Genomic DNA, 9,910 nt, shown 5'->3' with positions numbered 1-9,910 from the left:
CCCAAATGCCCACAATGGCCAGGGCCAAGCCAGAGCCAGGAGCCTAGAACTCAATTCAGGTCTCCCACATGGGTGGCAGGGACCTAACTACTTGAGCCATCACTGCTGTCTTTCAGTGATCCATTAGCAAGAAGCTGGAATGAGTAGCCAGGGCTGGAATCAAAGCCAGGCACTCAGATGTGGCACACACACATCCCAACGCATGTCTTAACCACTAAGCCAAATACCTGCTTTTTGACGAAAACAAAACAAAAACAAAAACACTTCAAGTTTTTAAAATAGAGCAGTTCCTGCATAGAATCAAATGAAAAGTTTCTTTCTTTCTTTTTTTTTTTTTGACAGGCAGAGTGGACAGGGAGAGAGGGAGAGACAGAGAGAAAGGTCTTCCTTTGCTGTTGGTTCACCCTCCAATGGCTGCCGCGGCCGGCGCGCTGCGGCCGGTGCACCGCGCTGATCCAAAGGCAGGAGCCAGGTGTTTCTCCTGGTCTCCCACGCGGGTACAGAGCCCAAGGACCTGGGCCATCCTCCACTGCACTCCCGGGCCATAGCAGAGAGCTGGCCTGGAAGAGGGGCAACCGGGACAGAATCCGGTGCCCCGACTGGGACTAGAACCCAGTGTGCTGGTGCCGCAAGGCAGAGGATTAGCCTATTGAGCTGCGTTGCCAGCCCCATCATTCATCGCTAGTCCTTTATCTCTAAGGCTACTTACTGTAACAGCTGTAACAGCTTTCACGTATTTCCTTCAAGAAAACATATTCTCCATATGTGTACACACAGATAACTTTAATTCTGCTCTGTACTTTGTTTATGGAATAAATGTTGGATTTTAGAGAGTTAGCACATCCAGATATTCCTCAATTCCAATCAATGCGTAGCATTCCCCTTCATGGCTATGCCATTATTTAATGTAATCAGTTCTCTATTTATGGGCATGCAAATTATTTTAAAGTTTTTAGGCTACCATAACATTCCTTTGGATTTTTTCCCCCAAAGATTTATTTACTTATTTGAAAGGTAGTTACAGAGAGGCAGAGGCAGAAAGAGAGAGAGGTCTTTGTTCTGTTGGTTCACTCCCCAGAAGGCTGCAACAGCCAAGCTGGGCTGATCCGAAGCCAGGAGCCTGGAGCTTCTTCCAGGTCTCCCACGTGGATACAGAGGCCCAAGGACTTGGAGCATCTTCTACTGCTTTCCCAGGCCATAGCAGAGAGCTAGATTGGAAGTGGAGCAGCCAGGACTCAAACCAGTGCCCATATGGGACGCGGGCACTGCAGGTGGTGGCTTTACCCTCTACGCCACAGCGCCGGCCCCCATGACATTCTTTCACATGTATATCTGTATCAGGATAAAATGTTGACATTTCCTTATCCACAGTTTCATCAGCCTTGGGAATAAACTATTTATGTATCATTTTATAAAAGCCTTTGTGTATCTAACAGGTGATAGATACCTTGCCTTAACTTTCATTCATGTGATTGTTAAGGAATCTCTTTTATATGGTTTGTTGCCCTGAATGACCAGGCATTTATGACTTTTCATTGGGTATATGTTAGAAGGTTTCTCTTTCCTTATTTATTTTAAGAGAAAGATTGCATTCTCAGCATGAAAACATGCATACAGAACTCCAATGAATTAAAAAGCAATTATTTTTTACATTTTTATAACTCTGTAACAAACTCAACAGAGACCAGGCTAAAGTTTACCTTTGTGAAAGCAAATACAATAATAGTCCCCTCTTTCTTGTGATTTTGCTTTGTGTGGTTTCAGGTACCTATGGTCAACTGTGATCTAAAAACATTAAATGGAAAATTTCAGATCGAAGCGATTCATGTATTTCCAACTGAGTGCTGTTCAAAACAGCACAATAAAATATCTTGCTGCTCCTCTCTGTTCTGCCTGGGATGTGAACCATCCCTTCATCCAGAATATCTGCACCATACATGGGTGCTTCACAAAGCTCATGGAAAATGGAATTAAAAAATATGCAGGTTTTTTGATGCAAAAATATTTGAAATCCATACATATAAGGGGTCTTCAAAATGTTTATGAAATAGGGTCACCAGTGTTGTGGTACACGGGTTAAGCCACTTCTTTCGAAGCTGGCATCCCATACTGGAGTGCCCAGTTACTCTAATTCTGATCAGGCTCCCTGTGAATACACATCCTGGGAGGCAGCAGATGATGACTCAAATGTGTGGGAGCCTCAGATGGAGTTCCAGGTTCCTGGCTTTGGCCTGGTCCAGGCCTGGCTGTTGTGGGCATTTGGGGATTGAACCAGTGGATGGAAAATCAATATCTCTTTCTTTCTCTTTGAAGTGAAGGTGAAAGTCCTCAACTTAATAAAGAAAGGAACAAATTGTGAAGTTATTGTTGTTAATATCTGACTGTACATATAAGAAAAAAAGCTATAGAGTGAGTCTTGTGCTATTTGCAGTTTAGGCATCTCTGGGGTTCTTGTAGTGTATTCCCTGTAGATAAAAGGAGGTCTAATGTAAATCATCCCCAAACTTGAAAGATGCAGGAGGAAAGAACATCTTGTTCTCCAGGGTCCCTCACCATCTGAGGAGCACCTGTGGGGAGGATGCGGGAAGGAAATCATTCTCATGTGTTTAAGGACAGTCCTCACAAAGCAAATCTTGTTCTCCTATGTGAAGACGTGGATGAGTGGGGTGGCTACCTTTTGCAATGCCTGTGTCGCATATCAGAATGGGGGTTCAAGACCTGGTTCCTCTGCTTCCAATCCAGCTCCCTGCTAATGCATCTTGGAAGCCAGCAATGATGGCCCAAGTACTTAGGGCCCTGATACCCATGTAGGAGACCAGGAAGGAGCTCCTGGCTCTGGGCTTTAGCTTGGCCAAGACCTTGCTATTGTGGCCATTCAGAGTATGAACCAGTAGATGGAAGATCTCCCTGTCTGTCTCTCTCTGTTTCTGTAATTCTGCCTTTCAGATAAATAAAAAAAATTTTTTTAAAGACACATAAGTAAAAGTAATAAAAATCTGTATCTTTTAACAATTCTAAATGACTCACTCATTCGGACTCCTCTGCAGTCCAAATTACTGAAGTTTTCTTATAACACTAGAAAACAACTCGCTTACAGAGGCAATGACATCATGACAATCAGAACTGTGCTGATTTCCTCCCGCAGACATTTTCCTACTGGATGAGTAGTTTCCTTGTTTAAATATGGAATTCACTGATCATAAAATGGATTTCATCCAGACACAAAATATAAAAAATGAACTCATGGGAAATGACCCTTGAAATTCACACCAGCCTCAAGGCTTGAAAGGATTTTCTGTTTCATCAACTTTAGATGAGCCATAATAAGAAAACACAAGATCCAAACAAAGACGAGAAAATCAGCAGTCGCAGCCCTCACGCCAAGTCCTCCCGGGTCTTGTTTTCTTGCTCTACCTCATTCTCAGCGCTTTCAGCCACTTCGGCTGGCCTCTTCCCAGCAATCACGCCCTTCTGTTGAGCTAAGTTCCTTCTCTGAGTTTCCAGAACGTTCTGTGCATGCCTCCTCTTGTCACTTACTGTTGAGTCTTCACACCATATATGATGCGTCTTCTCCCCAGCTTGATTGCTTGTTCTGTGGGTCAAGGATCCTTCCTTGCTCATCTTGGTGTACCTGCTAGTTCTCTCCTACACGCTATTGTTAATATTTTGAGCCATGGGGGGAATTGTTTCCTCCCCATTTTTGATGGGGATGACTGTGCACCTGATAAAAATCACTGTCCCTTCCCTGCCTTTATCCTTGCTTGGGGGAGCCTAGGATTGGTTGGAGGGCCTTGTGCTTGGGGAAATGACTCCTTCCCTTGGACAGGCTGCGGCAGGGATGTGAGGGAGGTTGGTCCCGGCAGCCTCGTCTCCCTGACCTGTGGTGCCATCTTAGCCAATGAGGTGTGAGAGCAAGTCGTGTGGCAAGTCTGGGGAGAAGGCTTTTCTGACAGTGTGGTCTCCTGGGAGGAGACGGCCCTTTCCCACCTGGCACTGTTGTCTCCCCCGGATGTGTGGAATGCTTGCAGACGTCTTGTAGTTTGATGGGGACTTCCGCTTCCTGCTGGAGACTCCACAGTGCTCTCTGATGCTGTGACTGGGCCGCAGCCACCCTGCCTGCAGAATGCACTGGGAGAGAGAATCCGCCCGGACTGTGCCCCAGCAGGGCAGCGCCACACTTAATAAGGATGTGGTGATGCCAGAGGGGATTCAGGGTCCTCTCCTGGGGAAAATTAAGTCAAAATGGAAAGTTAGGAGGAACCAGAGGTTTTAGCTCAGGGTAAAGAGAAACCTGCAGAGGAAGCTGGTGCTGGTTTTGAAGTTCATGGAAGGTTTTACAGATGGGATGTCATGCAGTTGTTCTTCCTGGTTTCTGAAGAAATATATGAAAAAGGAAGTGGAATTAAAGCAGGAGAGACTCTGGTTAGACTTAAGGGAGAATTTATCTGTTAGAATGACAAACACTGACGTGGGCTACTTGGGGTTAAAGTCTGTTCCTCTGGAAAAGGGCAAGTCTTTATTATTATAAGTTTATTATTTGCTGACTTAGAGGTATAACCAAATGACTATCTGAAGTTCAGTTTGTGTTTTTATGCTAATGAGGAGAGGAGCTATTGAAATTTCAGTAGATGAGGAATCAGCTAAGACCTCCAGAAGTATTCATTAGGCTGTGAGTTGGAGCTGACAGAGCTGGAAATACCTGTTTGGATGCTATCAGGCCGACATGCAGTTTATAATTTATGTTGAACACACACTGCCTTATCAGCGCTTTGTGATTAGTCACATGCCCAGACATTGTATGAGAAAGGTAGCCTCAGGGAAGGTGGCTTGATTCTTTCCGGGGTGCTTATTGGTGTGACTGATCCTAATCTGAACCCACTTTTCCATGGAAGAATGTGAAAGTGAGTGTTGGATCCAGTCCATCCCTCTGGCCATGTCAAACTCTAAAGCACACACAGTACCAGTCACCAAACAGCCAGGCACATGCATTCCTGAGTCCAAGGCCAGGCTAAAGCCACTGCTCAGACAAGTGGTGTCACTGGCAGAGTCACTCACTGTGAAATTATGGTGCTGGAACATCACTGTTTATTTATTTATTTGAAAGGCCGGGGTGGGGGGAGAAAGCCAGGAACTCAATCTGCCCATGTGGGTGGCAGGGATCCTAGTACCTGAGTCATCACCTATTGCTTCCTAGGGTGCACTTTAACAGGGAACTGGTTGGAAGCAGAGGCAGAACTCCATCCCAGACACTCTGAAGTAGGATAAAGAAGACATCACAAGCCACTGACCCCACTACTCCACAGTGCCTACCCCTGGTTCATCATTAACCTGAGACAGTAACTTTCTTCTTACAACCTGATTTGTATCAAAGCTATTATTAGCAGGACTTTGGCATTAACCCCAGAAGCTAATGTAAATGCAATGAAGGCATATAAAATTTTTTTTTAGTAATTCCTTTAAAAAAGGATTTATTTATTTGAACGTCAGAGCTACAAAGAGAGAGAACTTCCATCCACTGGTTCACTCCCTATATGGCTGCAAACCAGAAGCCAGGAGCTTCATCTTGGTCTCCCATCTTGGGGGCAGGGGCCCAAACACTTGGGCCATCTTCTGCTGCTTTTCCCAGGCCATTAGCAGGGAGCTGGATTGGAAGCAGGGCAGGAGCCCCATAGGAGATTCTGGCGGCATCGCAGGTGGCGGCTTTACCAGCTACAGCACTGGCCTCAAAATCTGTTTTTAAAAGTCCTTTCTTCTCGATTTGGTTATATGCAGACTACTTCAATTCCCTGAAGTTGCCATGGGGGCATTTCTTTTCCTTCTGAAATTTGTAGGGCAAATCTTAAAATGCAGAGTGTGTTGAAACACAGCATTCTGGCCGGCGCCGTGGCTCAACAGGCTAATCCTCCGCCTTGCGGTGCCGGCACACCGGGTTCTAGTCCCGGTCGGGGCTCCGGATTCTGTCCCGGTTGCTCCTCTTCCAGGCCAGCTCTCTGCTATGGCCCGGGAGTGCAGTGGAGGATGGCCCAAGTGCTTGGGCCCTGCACCCGCATGGGAGACCAGGAGAAGCACCTGGCTCCTGCCATCGGATCAGCGCGGTGCGCCGGTCACAGCGCGCCAGCCGTGGCGGCCATTGGAGGGTGAACCAACGGCAAAGGAAGACCTTTCTCTCTGTCTCTCTCTCTCACTGTCCACTCTGCCTGTCAAAAAGAAAGAAAGAAAGGAAGGAAGGAAGGAAGGAAGGAAGGAAGGAAGGAAGGAAGGAAGGAAGGAAGGAAGGAAGAAAAAAGAAACACAGCATTCTGTCACAAACTAACAACTCCTCTTTGGGGTCACACCAGGTGATCCTGGGGAGTTGTTACAGAAGCAGCCAGAGCAGGAACTGGCACAGATGTAGCCAAAGGATTCCAACTCCTTTCCTCCCTTTGCCTTTCACCTTGGCTTTGAGAATTGTTGCAAGCCTCGCCTGATTCCGTGCTTGCCACAGGCATGCACTCCTTGCCCTGACTGCTCAGTGTTGTGAGCATTGGGACCCTTGGCCTGGGCTTATTGCAGGTTCTTCCCTCCACGTATGAAGAAGTTCAAAGTGGAGGCCTAAAGGTGTATGGGAAGTGGGATTTTTTTCTTTAAGCAACAAAAATTGAACACTCTAGAAATAAGGGCAATTTAACAGAGAGAATAAACAAAATGCCAAAATGCAAAAAAAGCCCTCAGTAAGATTTGGGCCTTCCTTTTATACTCTTGGGAGGCATGGGTGTTGGTGTCTGGGGTGGAGCTTAATTGAATACTCAAAGGGGGTGGAGTTTCGGGCCAGCTTGAGCACCACCCATCTCCATGCTCTTTTTTGGAAATATTGGAAAGTGTCACAGTGTCAGGTGTGTGATGGGAGTGGGAGTGCTGGGCACAGGAATTTTATTCTAATGATATTCTGATGATCTGAAGTTTATAGAGGGACACCTCCTGCCACTATATTGGATTTTTCAAGATGGTGCCAGTTGTGCAACATTACGGAGCTCACAGTTACTGTTGCACAGAAAAAGCAGGGTGGGCTTGGGTGGTACACAGAAAGGGAAGGGATTTGGATGGTACACAGAGCGGGCTTGGTCATGCAGGCTGGGCCGGGCTGCCCAGTGGGGGCTGGCTGCAGCTGCTGTGCCAGCCAGCCAGGCCTTCTGCACCGGCCGGCCAGAGTATCCTGCCTTGGGTCATGCCCCTGATGGATCTGCTGGGGCCATCAAACAGCTCCTTTCTCTAACATGACCTACCTTCCCAAATCACAGGGAGGCCCCCCAACACCCCTGGGTTTGGAAAGACCTTTCTGAGGACACCCCAGGAGCTGTTGTGGGGCTCAGTGACCCAGTCCTTCCCTTCTCACCCCTCCCCCACAGGTCCTAAGGCTTGCAAGACAAGGGATGGCTGCATGCTGGGTCCCCACTCTTTCCCTGCAGCTCATGAGGGCAAACAACGGAACAGCCCCTTCAGAAGGATGCTGGCGCCTCACATCTTGGCTTGGAAGTCACCCAGGTCAGGCCACCTAATACGAATGTGGCCTTGGGCAAGTTGTTTCCTCTGTAAGAACCTCCAATTCCAATAGCATGGGGGTAAAAATACCTATTTCCTCCACCAATTTAAGGATTAAATAACAAGACCTAGAAGATACTTATCCAATACTCATTATCATTAAAGAAAAGCAAATACCCCATTTTATAACAATAAGGAACTCCTAAATACTTATGCTTGGAATGTGACAATAATGTTTGCTGCCTACACACCAGTCATTTCCTTTAAAAGTCCCCAGGACTTGGCAGAACAGCTGCAGAGCCCAAGGCTCTCATCCCGGGGAGCAGAGGGAGCCTGATTGCCCTTTCCTGCAGCAAAGGAGGCCACGCCAAGGTTGCATTTAGCACATGCCTCCCCGGGACCCCAGGAAGGTTAATGAGATAACATCTAGGTGGAAAGTGCTGAGTGTGCTATTACCAGGATGCAATTACCCTGATACTGCAGCAAGCATTCCCTTGCCCGGCTCTGAAAGAGAAGCTACAGCAGGTGCAAGGTAGTTTCGGCAAGTCAAACACACCCTATCCCCAGGCACCCCTCTGTTTTGCACCTTGTTGGGAGCCACACACAGGGGAAGTTCTGTCTGTACAATGCTATGGCTCAGCTGGTTAAATTTCTGGATTGAGAATGCGAACCTGCCACGTTTTTGCAGAGTATCCCAAGGGCTACTGGACTATACACCTGTGGGGGACCTGCTCACCAGCTGTGCTACCTGGTGCCAAAGGTACAACTCTGCTGAGCCTCAGTGTCCTTGCCTGGAAAATGGAGAGAAGAATCTCTTCTAATCTCACACAATTCTGAGGCTATAAAGCAAAAGTGCTTTGAATATTGTAAAGCAGTACATATTAATGTGAGCTATGTAATTTAATTAATTGCCACTTTCTGTTCTCTTGTTTCTCATCTGACCATAACTGATGTTAAGAAACCAAAAGTCTCAAAAGACAACAAATGTTGGCAAGGATGTGGAGAAAAGGGAACTCTTACACACAGCTGGTGGGAATGCAAATTAGTACAGCCATTATGGAAAACCATATGGAAGTTCCTTAAAAAATTAAAAATAGCTCTACCATATGATCCAGCTATCCCAGTACTGGGTATCTAGCCAAAGGAAATGCTATCACTCCGTTGAAGAGACACCTGTACTCCCATGTTCTTTGTAGCACTGTTCACAGTAGTCAAGAAATGGAATCAACCTGGGTGTCCACCAACAGATGAATGGGTAAAGAGCATGTGGTGCATATACACAATGGAATACTACTGAGCCATAAAAAGAATGAAATCCTGTCATTTGCAATAGCAAGGACATAAAGGGAAGGCATTATGTTAAACGAAATAAGCCAGACACAGAAAGACAGGTGCTGCATGATCTCACTGATGTGGAATCTAAAACGTTGACCTTGTAGATGCTGAAAGTAAGATGGCAGTTAGCAGAGGCTGGGGAGGAGGCCAGGGGAGAGGCTGGTCAATGGATATAGTGATAGTTAAACTGGAGAGCTAAGTTCTGGCGTGCCAGTGCACAATAGGTGGTCAGATAACAATAATGTACTATGTACTTCAGACAGGCTAGAAGAAAGGATTCTGAATGTTTTAACCACAAAGAAATAATTAATGTTGGAGGAGTTCGTTATTTGAACATTATACACAATGGACATGTATATAAACATCTCATGAAACTCCATAAATGTGTACAATTTTAAAATTAGTTAATTTTTTTAAAAGAGAAAAAGAAAGACTCTACTTTGCTTGCACACTACCAACCATGATACATCACAAAGTCTCGCTGAATTTCCACAAGGTTGAATTATGGATTAGGAGCACTGAGAGAAGATGGTACAATTGGTTCTATTTTTAAGGACCAGCTTATCCACGGCTCAGTGCTTACGGCTTGCGGATCCACTAAGCCATGCTATTATATAGAAATAGTATTAGCTTTTATTTACGTAGCACTTGGAATTTTTAAAAAACACTTCCACGCGTATTAGCCTGGGGTGCCATGTAAAGTCTATCTCTAGGCCTCGGTCTCAGCTCCCGATATTGGGGATTTCTGCTCTTTTCATTGCTCTGTTCCAGCACTTTGTCCCCCGCAGAGGCAGAGGCAGGGGCTTCCAGGAGCCAGGGCGTGACCTCGGGGCCTCGGCTGGACTTGCCTCCATGGCGGTAGTCACTGAGGGAACGGAGACAGCTTTGAGCTGCCCAGCCGGTCTGATGGCCCAGACACGGCCTGCCGAGTTCCCAGGGAGACCAGTGTCTCTCCACGCCCCATGGCCACGACAGCGGCTTCAGGAACGGCTCCCACATTCCCGGCGCGGCTGCTGCAGGCTGCTGACAAACCAGCCCCTCAATAATCGCATTGTAT

The sequence above is a fragment of the Lepus europaeus genome, chromosome 15 (assembly GCF_033115175.1).
Source record: "Lepus europaeus isolate LE1 chromosome 15, mLepTim1.pri, whole genome shotgun sequence".
NCBI classification, from domain to species: Eukaryota; Metazoa; Chordata; class Mammalia; order Lagomorpha; family Leporidae; genus Lepus; species Lepus europaeus.
The sequence above is the reverse complement of the archived record's forward strand: the minus strand, read 5'-3'. Positions refer to the sequence as shown.